This window comes from Coloeus monedula (assembly GCF_965178545.1).
Source record: "Coloeus monedula genome assembly, chromosome: W".
In the NCBI taxonomy this organism is placed as follows: domain Eukaryota; kingdom Metazoa; phylum Chordata; class Aves; order Passeriformes; family Corvidae; genus Coloeus; species Coloeus monedula.
In genome coordinates this window covers 33,279,771-33,294,785 of record NC_138821.1, presented here as the reverse complement: position 1 = coordinate 33,294,785, position 15,015 = coordinate 33,279,771, and positions in this window count along the sequence as shown.

The following is a 15,015-nucleotide window of genomic DNA, read 5'->3' as shown; positions in this document are numbered from 1 at the left end:
CTCCTTCTCCTCCTCCTTTGCCCCCCGCCTCCCGCGCCCGCCGCCGGCCCCGCCACTCACCGGGGCTCCGTCCGAGAGCCGCGTCGCCGCCAAGACGCCGCCGAAGCCGCCGCGCCCCAGCAGCGAACCCAGCCGGTAGCGCTCCTTCAGGCCCTGCTGCGCCTTCCGTGCCGGCGAGACGCGGCCGTCAGCGCTCGGCCCGGGGCCAGGAACGGCCCCCGAGCGCCGCTCAACCGCCCCGGGCCGGCCATCCCCACATGTTGCCTCGTTTGAAGCGGACACCGGCGGCTCGGGGCCGGCGGCCGCGCTCAAGAGCGGCGGAGTTCGGAGCGGGGAAGACGCTGCGGAGGCGGCGGGAGCGGCCGCGCCGCCTGTGTCCCCGGCGGGCCCCGGGAGGAGCCGAGGCCGGGGCCGGGCCGGGGCCGGGGCCGGGGCCGGGGCCGGGGCCGGGGCCGGGGCCGGGGCCGGGGTCGGGCCAGCCGGAGCCAGGGGCTGGCGATGGTGCCCAGGAGCCAGGCGCTGATGGCCGCCCAGCAGCGCCACAGCCAGGACGGCGAGAGCCGGGCGGAGGCGGGACCCCGGCGGGACGCCCGGGGGCGGGGAGGGGGCAGCCCCGCCCGGGGCCGGGGCCGGGCCGGGGGCATGGCCCGGCCGGGCACGGGGAGAGGGAGGCCGCGGGACGGGGGGGTTGGGGAACGAAAGGGAGAGCGGGAGAGGGTGCGAGACCCTGGGAGAGGGAGAGGAGAGCAGGAGAAGGGACTTAGCAGAGGGTTCGTGGACTCGCTGCTCTTCTGCTGCTCTTGTGCTGCTGCCGCTGCTGCCGCTGCTGCCGCTGCTGCCGCTGCCGCTGAAGCGCTGGGAGCGTTTGTCCGCGTGTCCGTGTGTCCGGTGCCCGTGTGTCCGTTCCCCCCCGCGCGCCCCACGGCCGAGCCCCGCGCGCCCCGGGGCAGCACGGGCCGCTCCGCTCCGGGGCCGAGGCGGAGTCCCGGAGCATCTCTTCCTCCCGCAGCCACACCAAACCCGCTCGGCCATTGGGAGCATTTTTGCACACGTTTCCCTTTGAAGGGCTCCTCTCTCCTCCCATTTCCAAGGAGTCTCCCTGGGGTTTTGGCACCTGCAGCGACAGGGTAGCGATTGGGCTTCAAACTTCAAGAAAGACATGGAGGGGCTGGAGCATGTCCAGAGATGGGAATGGAGCTGGGGAAGGGTCTGGAGGACTTCTGAGGGGCAGCTGAGGGATCTGAGGGGGCTGAGCCTGGAGGAAAGGAGGCTCAGGGGGGAGCTGGCTCTCTCCAAGTCCCTGACAGGAGGGGGCAGCCAGGAGGGCTGGGGCTCTGCTGCCAAGGGAAAGGACGAGAGGAAATGGCCTCGGGGGAACCTTTGGGGTGGATGGTGGGGAAATTCTCAATCTCCATGTCTCGACAGAGCGGGAGAGGGGGAGGGGTGGGGCACGAGCTGGGGACACGGGGGTGGTGACGGTGGGCTGGGGACATGGGAAAGGGCACGGGAAAGGGCGCGGGAAGCCAAAGCCCCGCTGAGCGCTGGCGCTGGGCTGGCACGGGGTGAGCCGGCAGCAGGGCCCCAGAGCCCTGAGGGACTCGCCCTGACGCCCGGGGAGTATTGATCCTGGTCTCTAAAAAATGAGACTCAATAAAATACCATTAAAAGATGCCTCCTTCTCCTCCTCCTCCTCCCCCATCCCTTCTCCTGCTTCCCCCGGGTCCAGCGCCCACCCTTGGCCCCCCGTTTTCCCAGCGCGGTCGCATCCCGCGGGAGGAGCAGGGATGGAGCCGGGGCAGGTCGGGCTGGGGCAGGGCTGGGCTGTGGGCCCGGCCTGGGAGCCCCCCACGCGCCCCCTCCTCAAATTCCCCTGGCGGGGGGCGCTGGGGGCGAGGGGGGGCGCAGGTGGGGTCCGGGGGGGGAGCGCTGGGCGCTGCGGGTCTGCCTGGCAACTGGTGAGTCACCAGCGCCGCGCGCTCTGATTGGCTGAAGGTTGTTCAGCGCCTTCTCTGATTCTCTGACACTCGCGGGGAATTTTGGTTGGTCCTTGGGGGCTGTGGGGCGGCTTGGGGGGGGGGGGTCTCTGCGCCTTTGGGGTTCGCTGGGTGGCGATTTGGGGTTGAGGTGCCTCCCAAGGACCCCCCGGGGGGGGGCGACACACGGGTGACACACGGGGGTCCCATTCCCGATCCATCCTGGGGCCGGTTCCGCCCCCTCCACTCTCGGTCCCCGCGCGGGATCCCCCAAAGTCCCTTCCCACTGTTCCCCAATAAACGGGACCGGGGCGAACTGGGAAGCCTTCCTGGGAACACTGGGAGCAGCCGGGCAGGGGCAGAGTGACAGCGGGGCTGGGGGGGACACACGACCCCCCAAAATCAGTTCAGTGCCGCAGCGTGTTGTGCACAATTTCTATGCTGATAAGAGAAGGGGGTGATTTTGGAACGTGTTCTTTCCTGACACGTCTGTCTGTGGGAGCTTCAGGTGCTTGGACTCAGGGATACGGAAGGTGTGTGAAAGTGACTGGGCTGCGAGAATCATGTTGCACAGGGAAGAGGGAAGGTCAGCAAATGTTTCCTGTCCTGGCACATGTCTCAGTCTGAACTGCAGCTGGAGATGCTTCACTTCCACCAAGGACTCTGCCACCTTGCGAGAAGGATGCGCTCTATGGAGTTGAGAAAGAAAGTGCGTATCACGAGCTTGTTTCCTCTAGTTCCTAGACAGCAAAGGGGCTATGGAAGCCAGCACTGGCTTTTTGTTCTAGGACTTTTTCTTGACAAGCAGCTGCTGGATGTTTGGAAGGGCGTTTGGGCTATGCAAAAATGAGAGGGTAAGATGGTACACTGAGCTTGAGAGAAAAAGCCTATCTTCAGGGATTTGGATGCATTTCAGAGGCTGTGAGTTCCATGCTGAGCAGCTGATGGCACAGAAAAGGTTCTAAAGAAAGAGGCCGTGCTGGAATTGCCTTTTCTTTTGCAGCCTAGAAACTGCACAGCCAACAGCAAAACAATTCCTCCTCCTCCTTGCCTGCTCCATGCAGGATCCCATTCCTTTCTGTCTCCAAGAGGCAGGATGCACAGCCGAGCTCTTCCACCCACTGCTCGCACACGACTGGGGCCGCGCCAGCCAAGCGCTTGGCTTTTTGCTGGCCACTGTCAGCGCTCATGGAAACAAGCACACGATAGCGCTGCCCACTTGCAGGAGAAGGAATCCCTGCGAGCCCAGCTCGAAAGCACGCCAAGGGCAGAGGCAACTTGGAAACTTCCCTGCTCTCAAATCAACGGTGTCAGGACAAAAAGATTTCCCTCATCTTCCCCTTGCAAGTGCAGACTCTTCTTTGCACCCACACTCCAAGAGCAAGATGAACTCCTTTGCCCTAACAAATCTTTTCCCTCTCCCAGAGTCCGGCCACCAACTTGAAGCCATCTGGCAAAAGCAGAGCTCACCAAAGGGCCAGCTGAGAAAGCTCTTGCTGCCTACAACTTCAACTGCAGCCCTCAAACCAGCAGCACACACGCTGCTCTGGGCACTTTCCTTCTCAGCTCTAGGCACCATCCGAAGCCTTCCCTCTGCCAGAGTCAGGATCCAAAGACAACGGCACCAGGGACTGCTCACACACGAAAGGCACCAGGACAAAAGGCTCCCGAGCTTGGCCTTTGCATTCCCGCTGACACCTCAACAGCTCTAAGCCAGAGAAGTGCCTGGTGGGAAGAGCCTTTAGAATCACTCCGAGCACCTCATGACAAGGAGCTGCAGCGTGTGGGGATGAATCTCCAGCAGCCTCCTGCCCCAGAGTGTCCCCCGGGAGCAGCCATGCTCCAGGCCGTGACTGCCAGCTGCACACCCAAAGGAGCCGGAGCCGGTGTTCCACACCACGGCTGTGCCTGGGACAGAGACACGAGTGGCCACAGAAGTGGCCATGGCACTGTCCGCACGCTGTCCCTGCTGCTTCTCCCCCAGCCGCTGGCGGGGCACCAGCCAGCCAGCCAGCCACTCCTAAAGCCACGGGCCCACTGGGACACTGCGGGGGCTCGTGGAAGCCAGCGGCCATTGTGACCCAGCGGGGCTGCACAGAAGCCACGGTGCTTTGTGACCCGTGGCTGCCAGGAGAGCCTTTGTGATGCTGGGGACCTACACGGAACCCTGGCTCCACTGTGACACCAGCACAGAAGCTCGGGGAGCCCTGCAGACCGTGGGGATGCTGGGGAAGCTGACGGAAGCCTGGGCACCACAGTGACGCTGTGGAACCTGGTGGAATGGAGGGGCTACAGTGACACTCTGGGGCCTTTTGGAAGCAAGGAGACCCTGGTGGGAAGCCACGGGATGATTAATGCTGGCAGGAACCTGCTCCAGCTGGGCTCCTCTCTCCCAGCTTCCACAGGTGCTGCTAGGATGCCCCTGCGGCACTGGCTTGTCACGGGCTCACGGCTTCCTTTGGGAATGGCTCTGCTGCAGGATGGCATGCTGCAGAGAATGCAGGTAGATGTTGTGCTCCCTCCTGACATGCAGGTGGACAAGAAAGCCTGATCCAGCCCCCCCTCAGCCCGGCTGTGTCATTGGGGCAGGGGAACTTTGGCAGCAGCCCCAGCCCTGCTCCTGGTCCCGGCTGGGCACGCAGCTGCTGGGACACAGGTGTGTCCTGATGGCCCCGTGTACTCGTTTGAGAAGGGAAGGACAGAGTGCATCAGTGAGTTTGGTGTGGCTTACATGCGGCAAGGAGAAGGTGCAGCCCAGAGCTGGCTTTCACTTCTAGAACCTTTTGCTATTGCGGGAGCAGCTGGTGGACATTTTCACCCGAGCTGCAGGAGTGAAAAGTGTGATGGCATGTCTATCTGAGAAGGAAGGTTCAGTGCCGCAGCGTGTTGTGCACAATTTCTATGCTGATAAGAGAAGGGGGTGCTTTTGGAACGTGTTCCTTCCTGACACGTCTGTCTGTGGGAGCTTTAGGTGCTTGGACTCAGGGATCCCGAAAGTGTGCGAGAGTGACTGGGCTGCGAGAATCATGTTGCACAGGGAAGAGGGAAGGTCAGCAAATGTTTCCTGTCCTGGCACATGTCTCAGTCTGAAGTGCAGCTGGAGATGCTTCACTTCTGCCAAGGACTCTGCCACCTGGAGAGAAGGATGCGCTAGATGGAGTTGAGAAAGAAAGTGCATATCACGAGCTTGTTTCCTCTAGTTCCTAGACAGCAAAGGGGCTATGAAAGGCAGCACTGGCTTTTTGTTCTAGGACTTTTTCTTTCTTTCTTTTTTCTTTCTTTTTTTTTTTATTGTTTCTTCTTACTTTGTTTCTTTTTTTCTTTTTCTTTCTTCTTTCTTTCTTTCTCTTTCTTACTTTCTTTTCTTTCTTTCTTTCCCTTCCTTCCTTCCTTCCTTCCTTCCTTCCTTCCTTCCTTCCGAATTCCTTCCTTCCTTCCGAATTCCTTCCGAATTCCTTCCGAATTCCTTCCTTCCAAATTCCTTCCGAATTCCTTCCTTCCTTCCGAATTCCTTCCTTCCTTCCTTCCTTCCTTCCTTCCAAATTCCAAATTCCGAATTCCGAATTCCTTCCTTCCGAATTCCTTCCTTCCGAATTCCTTCCTTCCTTCCTTCCTTCCTTCCTTCCTTCCTTCCTTCCTTCCTTCCTTCCTTCCTTCCGAATTCCTTCCTTCCGAATTCCTTCCTTCCTTCCTTCCTTCCGAATTCCTTCCTTCCGAATTCCTTCCTTCCGAATTCCTTCCGAATTCCTTCCGAATTCCTTCCTTCCTTCCGAATTCCTTCCGAATTCCTTCCGAATTCCTTCCTTCCTTCTTTCCTTCTTTCCCTCCCCCCCTCCCTCACAGGCTGCTTCTCGCCACATTGAAGGGGTGCAAAGCAGCAGGATCCCCTCCCAGTTGGGGTCCTCTCACCCTCCCAAAACGTGGGGACTTCACCTCAGCCCCTCAAATTGCAGGGGGTTTACGGCACCTTCCCCAAATTCACTGCAACTTCCCAGAAGCCACTTAGAGGCCCCAGAATTGTCAAAAAGCAGCAGGAGCCTACCCAAAAGCAGCTCCTGCTTTCCCTCCCTGAAATGCCCCACTCCAAGTGCCCAAACCACCCCATCCCTCACAAACTTCAACCAACCCCCATCCCATCCCATCCCACCCCTCCTGGACACCAATTCCCCTTCTGTGCTTCCTGACTCCCCACAGCCGGGCCTTGGGGCTGACGGATCGAGCCATTTGGGGCTGCCATCGACACATTGAGGCTGGCATTGAGTTGATTGGAGGCACCCGCTCAATCCCTCCATCCCAAATGGGAGCTTGGAACCTCTCCTCAGGCCTTGCTGTGCCCATGGGCTCACCTCAAGTCCCAAAATGAGAGCCAGGGCCCCACAGCCCATTCAGAACCTCTCAACATTGCCACAAACAGCAGCATCCTTCCCAAAATGGGCTCCCCGCATCCCTGACAATAGGTCCCCCTTCCAAGTACCAGAGCCCCCCTCTCACAACCCCTCCCTAAGCATTGGGGGGACCCCAAAACTGCCTCAGGAATGGGACATACCCTGACATCCCTTCAGGAATGTGGGATACCCCAGAACCCACTGAGGAACGGGGTCCCCCCGGCCTCATAATGCGCAGCCTTCAGCTGTCTCAGGCAGAGCCCATCCCGCCCTCAGCAGCCCCAGCCCAGCCCAGCCCAGCCCAGCCCTCCTGGGCAGGAAGCCCCAATGGCCGAGCCGGCCTGGGACACTTGCAGGGATGCGGGGGCAGCCGCAGCTTCTGGGGCCAGCCTGGGCCAGGCCCTGAGCGCCCTGCCAGGGAACCATTGCTGCCCCACATCCCATCTCAGCCTGCCCTCGGGCAGCGGGAAGCCGTTCCCTGGGGCCCGGCCCCGCAGGCCCTTGGCAAGAGTCTCTCTCAGCCAGCAATTGCTGCTCCTCCCTGCTGCGGGGCCCAAGCTGCAAGTTGATTTTCTGCCGCTGGCCCCGGCCCAGCCCCGAGCCAGGGCCAGGACCTTGCCCTGGAGCTCTGCGGGCGCTGTGGAAAGCTGAGAGGCAGCTCTGGCTTCTCCACTTCTCCTGTGCTAAAGCTGCCTGGCAGAAGAAATGGAGGGACAGCTCTGGTGGCACAATCCCTCCCGGCCCAGGGCACAGCGCTGGGAAGGTCTTTCCGTGCCGAGGCTTTGCTGCGGCCAAGGAAAGCTCCTGGCTCAGGGTCACCTTTCCTGCTGGGCCAGAGCCCCCGAGTGGCCCAGCAGCAGCAGAGAATTCCAGCACAGCCCCGGCACGGGCAGGGCGGCCCTGGGCGGGCTGCGGGGGAGCCGGCAGCGCCTGAGCTCAGAGCAGCTGAGCCCGGGGGCTCTTGGCCAAGGCCGAGGCCCAGCGAGCATTTCTCAGCTCGCAGGGTGGCCTGGAAAGGTGCTGGGGGGGATCATTCACCCCCCAGGGCGGTCCCAGTGGCTCCCAGGATTTCCATGTCCGTGCTCCCAGCGCTGCTCCCAGCCCTGATCCGTGGGGATGGCAATGTCCCGCTCCCTTCCCGGGGCAGGCTCACACCTGAGCCAGGTGTGCAGGGCAGGACCTTGCCCTGAGCCCAAGCCCTGTCCCCCCTGCAGGATCTGCTTCCCATCGGCCTCTTCCTCCTGCGGCCCCAAGCCCAGCTCGGTGCTGAACGAAGGGCGCTGGGCCGGGGTCATCCCCCGGCGGGGGCTGCGCACCCCCTCTGCCCCCTCCCCAAATTCCCTCCCGGGGCAGCAGGGGCTGGCTCAGGAGCCCTGTGGGCAGGGAAAAGGGGGTGACACGGCATGGGGGAGGTCACACACGCTCTGGGGGGACACACACGGCCCCTGGGGACCCCCCCCTCACCTTCTCCTGCAGTGCCAGGACGATGAACCCCAACATGGAGCCCCTGACCCCCAGCAGCATCTTGGGGGTGGGGTCTGGTGGCAGCTTTGGGGGTCTGGGGGAGAGAGCACAACTGCCCTAAAACCCCCTCCCAGCCCCACAGCCACTCCCGGACCCCTCAAACCACCCCACAGCTCCCGGCCAGGAACCCCCCAACCACACTCTGCATCATAAATGACCCCAAGAACCACAAAATTCTCTCCAAGCCACACAGCCCAGCCAAGATCACCAAAACTCTCTCAAGAGACCACCCCAAAAGGCCCCTCCAAGCACCACAAATGCCCTCAAGAGACACAAAAGCCCCTCCGAGTCCCCCAAGGAGCCCCCAGACACCCTCCCACCCTCCCCCATAGCACTGACCAGAACAGGCTGGGGGATAGGAACATCCACAGCCCAGAGCAGCTCAGGCACTTCAGCAGTGATTTGGGCACTTTGGAGGTCACACCCCAAAGGGGGAGACACAGGGCAGGGACTGGGACAGACAACTGGAATTCCTGGAGAACAGATGGGCTCAGGTGGACACCTTCTGCCAGCACAACTACGAGATTGTGGCCCCAATCTGGCTTCACAGCCCCACAACACTCAGATCCTCCCGAATATTCCCCTGAACAGTAAAGTCACCCCCAAATTCCGGTAAAATGGTGGAACTTTAGATCTCTCTGTTTAATTTCTTTATTTTTACCCCAATTTTGGTTGTTTCAGTAGGATTAACACAGAAATTACTTAGTCTGCAGAAGATCTCCAAGATCATCCAGGGTTGCTTGATACCACCAGAGAAAACAATTGGACAGAGCAGATGAAAATTTTAGGGTGTAAAGGTAAAAAATCAGCTCTTCCCAATGGATCTCCAATGTTGATCTGAGTCCCGATGGATGTTCCTGCCCCTGCGTTCACCCAGGTGCCTACGGGGATCCAGGAGAATGTGGAGAGCACCAGCCAGAGCTCTTCCCAACCTGGATCACAGGGAATGTGGGTCACCAGGGCTCTGCCAAACGTGGCTCCTCTGATGAGAGATGGAGTTGGAGCAGAGGACAAAGCTCTTGCCACAGTCGGGGCACTCGCAGGGCTTCCCTCAGCGGTGCCTCCGTTGGTGTTGGGTCAAGTGAGAGCTCTGTGAGAAGCTCTTCCCACACTCGGGACACTCGTAGGGCCTCTCCCCAGTGTGGATGCGCCGGTGGGTGACGAGGTGGGAGTTGCGGTTGAAGCCCTTCCTGCAGTCGGGGCAGCGGAAGGGCCTCTCATCCGTGTGAATCCGCTGGTGCAGGAGGAGATTGGAGCTGGTGTGAAACCTCTTCCCACACTGGGGACACTCGTAGGGCCTCTCCCCGGTGTGGATGCGCTGGTGGACGATCAGGTCAGAGTTGTCTCTGAAGCTCTTCCCACATTCCACACACTCGTAGGGCCTCTCCCCGGTGTGGATGCGCTGGTGGACGATCAGGTCAGAGTTGTCTCTGAAGCTCTTCCCACATTCCCCACACTCGTAGGGCCTCTCCCCTGTGTGGGTGAGCTGGTGGCGAATCAGGTGGGAGCTCTGGCTGAAGCTCTTCCCACATTCCCCACACTTGTGGGGCTTCTCCCCATTGTGAAGCTGCTCATGAACCACCAGCTCTGACCTCTGGCTGGATCTCCGGCCGCCTTCCCGGCACAGGGTGGGTCTTTCCTCCTCAGAGCACCCTGGGCTGCGTTTGCAGCCCCTCCTCCTGCGGGATCTCCGGGGCTTTTCCTCCCCACTGGATTCCTGCGCTGTGGAGCCGCTCAAAACGGCCTCTTCCACCAGGTTCTGCCACGCGCATTTGTCCTCCCTGGGCTCCGTCCTCAGCTCCTTGTCTGGGGAGGAAGGACAAGGAGAGGATGGGATTTGCCTCCGGGCCACAGGGAAGGGCAAGGAGATCCCCCCAGTCCGTCCCCGGCAGGACGGCGTCGGCAGCGGGGTTGTCCTGCAGCCGGGGGCGATGCTGGGCTGGGAGATGGAGCAGGAGAGAGGGGAAAGGGGCACTGACTTCCTCCTCACCTGCCTGGGGCTCCCGGGGCATCTTCCTCTTCCTCACAGCCTCCTCCTCCATCTGGCCAAGGGCTGGGAATGGGAAATCCTGGTTTGGGGAAAACAAGGGATGAGCACATTGAGTTTAAGGTCCCTCTGCCCAAGTCCATCTCTAGAAGTCACTGGGCACTGTGTGTCCATAAAAATCTGCTCTGAAAAAGCCTCTCAGGAGTTCCCTGTCTCTGGTCTCTCCCCTTTGGTGTCCGGGGGTTCCCCCTGTCCCAGCTGCTGGGGGTCCCTCTTTTATTGGGGTCCCCCTCTCTATTTGGTCTCCACCCTCCCCAGGCTGCTGGGAGTCCAGGAATCCAAAAGCTCCCCCCTTTGGTCTCCCCACTTAGGGATGCTGGGGGTTATGGGGTCCCCAGGTCCCTTCTCCCCTTATTCTCTGCTTCGGGGTGCAGTGGGTCCAAGGAGTCCCCCCTGCCCCTCTCCAGGCTGTTGAGGGTCCCGCGAATGGCGGCGCTCCCCCCTCTCTGGGCTCCCCACTTTGGGGCCCTGGGGGTCACAGGGGTTCGCTCCTCCAGACTGCCGGGGCTCCCCTGCTCCCGGTACTGCCCCTCTCTGCTCATCCCACTCTGGGGCTCCCGAGGTTCCCCCTCCGGCTCTCCCAAGGGGTCCCGCAGCCCCCTGGCTCCGGGCTGGAGGTGGCCGTGCCTGACCCGGGCAGACCCAACCCCCACCACGGGGCGTACCCCACATCCCCCTGCCCGCTGCCAGGGCTCTGCTGGCACCACCACCGGGACCCCCAGAAACACCTCCTGGGGACCCCAATGTCCTCACAAGGGGCATTTTCTGCTCAGCTTTGGAGTTCTTCATTCTCCAAACATCCCCCCAAAAAACCCAACCCAGGGAACCCCCCCAGGATATCTGGGCCGAGCTCCCCCTCCCCGGGCACCTGCGGGATGGGGGGCGATGATCCCACGGGTGGGGGGCTGTGAATTCAGGGAGCGCTCAACCTCATGTGGGGAGTGACTGGGTCTGAACTGGGGGCAACTGGGTTCAACTGGAACCACACTGGAAGATAATGGGAGCAGCTGTGCCCATGCTGGGGTCATACTGGGATCCTACTGGAACTGACTGGGCTCATACTGGGAGTATCTGAGAGGGACTGTGATCATACTGGAATCAGACTGCGAGGGACTGGAAAGGTGCTCGACATGACTGGAACCATACTGGAGGTGACTGGGAGCAACAGAGACCATGCTGGGAGCAAATGGGATCGTATTTGGAGTAACTTGGAGTGACTGGATTCATACTGGGAGCAACTGGGCCCACACTGGGAGTGACAGGGAGGCACTCTGGGCATGACTGGAATAATACTGGGAGTACCTGGAGTGACTGGGATCATACTGGGGGTGATTGGGTACAACTGGGATCATACTGGCATTGAGAGGGAGCAGCTGGGATCACATTTGGGGACACTGGGACCATACTGGAAGTGACTGGAACCATACTGGCAGTGACTACGGGTCCTACTGGGATCATGCTGGGAGCCACTGGGATTACAGTGGGTGTGAATGGAACCTGACTGGGGGTTACTGGGAGCTGCTGGGCCCATGCTGGGAGGAAAATGTGGACACATTGGGAGTAACTGGGATCAACTGGAAGGTACTGGAACCACGCTGAGGGGACTGAGACCACAACTGGCATCATACTGGGAGCAACTGGGACCACACTTTGGGAAACTGACAGAAACTGGGATCATGCTGGAAGACCCTGGAAGTAACTGGGAAAGACTGGGATCATTCTGCGGTAACTGGAACCTTACTGGAGCAACTGGGAGTGCCTGGGTATGACTACAAGCATGCTGAGGGCAACTGGGATATACTGGGAGTGTCTGTAACCATACTGGGGGTGACTGGAACCACACTGGGAACAGCTGGGATCATGCTGGGGGGAAATGAGACCATGCTGGGGGCACCTGGGAGCAACTGGATCTATGCTGGGGGCAACTGGGCGTGACTGGGACTATTCAAGGGGCAACTGGGATCATACTGGGAGGAACTGGGAACAACTGGAACTATGCTGGGGGCAACTGGGATCATACCGGTATCACAGTGGGTCCATGCTGGGTGAGACTGGCATCATACTGAGGGTGACTGGAATCATACTGGGATTGACTGGGAGTGGCTGTGAGCAACTGGAATTGTGCTGAAAGCAGCTGGGAAGAATTGGGAAGGAGTGGGAGCATGCTGGGGGTGACTGGGATATACTGGGAGAGACAGGGAGTCACGAGGATCATACTGGAGGCTACTGGGCTCATGCTGGCATTGACAGGGAGCAACTGGGATCACACTGGGGGCCACTGGCATCATACTGGGGGTGACTGGGATCATCCTGGGATTATAGTGGGTGTCAATGGGGGTTACTGGGAGCGACCAGGCCCATGCTGAGAGCCTACTGGGGATGCACTGGGAGGAACTGGGAATGATAGGATGCATGCTGGTGACAACTGGGATGTACTGGCAGTGACTGGGATAAATCTGGGGGCAACTGATCCATGCTGAGGTAACTGGGAGTGCCTGGGAATGACCACAAGAATATTCAGGGCAACTGGGATATACTGGGAGTGCCTGAGACCATGCGGGTGGTGACTGGGACCACACTGGGTGTGACTGGGAATGTGCTGGGGAAAACTGGGACCATGCTGGGGGCAACTGGGAGCAATTGTGAGTTACTGGGGCCCTGCTGGGAGAGACTGGCATCATACTGGGAGTGACTGGGACTATCCTGGGGCAACTGCGAGAACTGGGAACACACTGGACAAAAGTGGGAAGAACTGGGAGCAACTGAGACTGTGCTGGGGGCAAATTGCATCATAATGGGGAGTGACTGGGAGTGACTGGGTTCATACTGGGAGTAACAGGGATTCTGCAGGGAGTGAGGGGAAGTGACCAGGATCATACTGGGCCTGACTGGGCTCATACTGGGACTGATGAGGAAACTGGAACCACTCGGGGAGGGAACTGCGCTCATACTGGGAGCAGCCATTTCCCGGCCCGGGACCCCCGAGCCCCTTTCCAGCCCCGGGACCCCCGAGCCCCTTTCCCGGCCGTGCCGCCCCTGCAGCCCCCAGACCCCCCCGCCGGGGTCCCGCCAATCCCAGGGGTCCCCCCTCTCGGGCTCCCCGCTTTGGCCTTCTGGGGCTCTCCTCTCTCCGGGGTCCCGCTTAGGGAAGCCGCGGCTCTCCCGGGGCTCCCCAAAACCGGTGTCCCCCCGCCCCCGCCGGCCCCGCGCCGTCCCCACGGGGCCCCGGCAGAGCTCGGAGGGCCCGGCCCGGGAAGCCCAACCCCCACCGCGGGGGGACCCGCATCCCCCCGCCCCCGCCGGGGCTCTGCCGCCACCGCCACCCCCAAAAACACCTCCCGGGACCCCCCGATATCCGCCCCCGCCGGGGCATCTGCGGCTCGCCTTTGGAGTCCCGCAAGCTCCAAACATCGCGCCGCCCGCCCCGACAGACAGCATGAAACAGCGAGCCCCAAATCGATTCCCTGCGAGCTCCAAACATCCCTCCCCCCTCCAAAAACACCGCCCGGCATGTTTGGGCCGAGCTCCCCCTCCCCGGGCACCTGCGGGATGCGGGGCGGGCGATGCTCCCGGCCCGAGCGGCTGCGGATCCAGAGAGCGCTGCCCGCACCTGGAGCCTCCTCCGCCTGCTCCGGCTCCTCCTTCTTCCCCCCGTGCCTCCTCTTCCTCCTCCTCTGGCCCGCCTCCTCCTCCTCCTGCCCTTCCTCCGTGCCTGCGGCCGCGGCCCGGGAGCTCTCGGGGCAGCGGGGCCGGGCCGGGCCACGATGGGAAAGGGCTGGGTCACCCCAGAGCGAGCTGGGGCAGCGGAGCTTTGGGGCAACAGCGGCAAAGGGGTGCGAGAGGGGGGATCCGGGCAGGTGGGACAGCGGCAAAGGGCTTCCAGTGGGGTCCCCCAGTTAAGCCCAGCACCCCCAAAGCCCGTCCCAGCCCTCCCCGTTCCCTCCCCAGCCCCGGCTGAGTGCGGGGCTCAGCCCAGGAGCCGTCGCCGTTCGGGGCTCCCCCGAGTGCAGCAAACGGGAGAGTGCCCCCCGGGTGAAATGTTGGGGTTCGCTCTACCATCGGCGCTTTAAGATGCCCCGGTAAAGTCGGTGCCCACTGTAACTCCCGTTAAAAGGGCAACACCACTCCCGTTGATTCCGGCAGCGGAGCCCCGGGGGGAGTTGGGGGTCCCGGCAGGGTTTGGGGCCCCGGGAGGGTTTGAGGCTCCTGGGAGGGTTTGGGGGTCCCGGGAGGGTTTTGGGGTCCCGGCAGGGTTTGGCGGTACCTGGGTGGTGCCGATGATGGCGATGGGGACCCCGTGCTGGGTGTGAACATTCGCGAGGGGCTCCTGGGGGGGTTTTGTGGGTCCCGGGGGTTTTTGGCGACCCGGGGTTTTTTGGGGTTCCCGAGGGGAGTTTTCAGGGGTCTCAAAGTGGGGGTTTGGGCGATCACAAGGGGAATATTTGGGTGTCCCAAGGCTGTTTTGGGGTCCCTGCCGGTGATGGAGATGGGGACCCCGTGCCAGGTATAAACTTTCTCAAGAGGGTCCGGGGGGTGTTGGGAGGTCCCGTGGGAATTTTGGTGTCCTGAGAGGGTTTTGGGGGGTCTGTATGGGGCTTTGCGGTCCTGGGGAGTTTTTGGAGAGTCCCGGGGATATTTTCGGGGTCCCAGGAGAGGTTGGGGTTCCCCGGGAGGGTGTTGAGGATTCCCGGGAGGTTTTGGGGTACCTGGGCGATGCCGGTGACAGAGCTGGGGACCCCGTGCCGGGTATGAACCTTCTCGCTGCGCACGGGCAGCGTCAGCGTGTTCAGGGAGATCCTGGGGGGCCCGGGGGGTTCACCCCAAATCCCAGGGGACCCCAAATGCTGAGGGACCCCTGAACTCCCCTCACCGCTGGATCTGCTGCAGGCAGGGGGGCACCAGCACTCGGCCCCCACCCCCCACTCTGACGGGGGGGCTGCAGAAGAAATCTGGGGGGCACAGACGGGTGAATGGGAACACCTGGGACCATGGTGGGTGTCGCGGGTTCGGTTTGCTAACCGGGCGGAAACACCAATTTAGTGTAGTGGTTTGGTCCAAAATACTCATTACTGTTTATCTGCTGTGA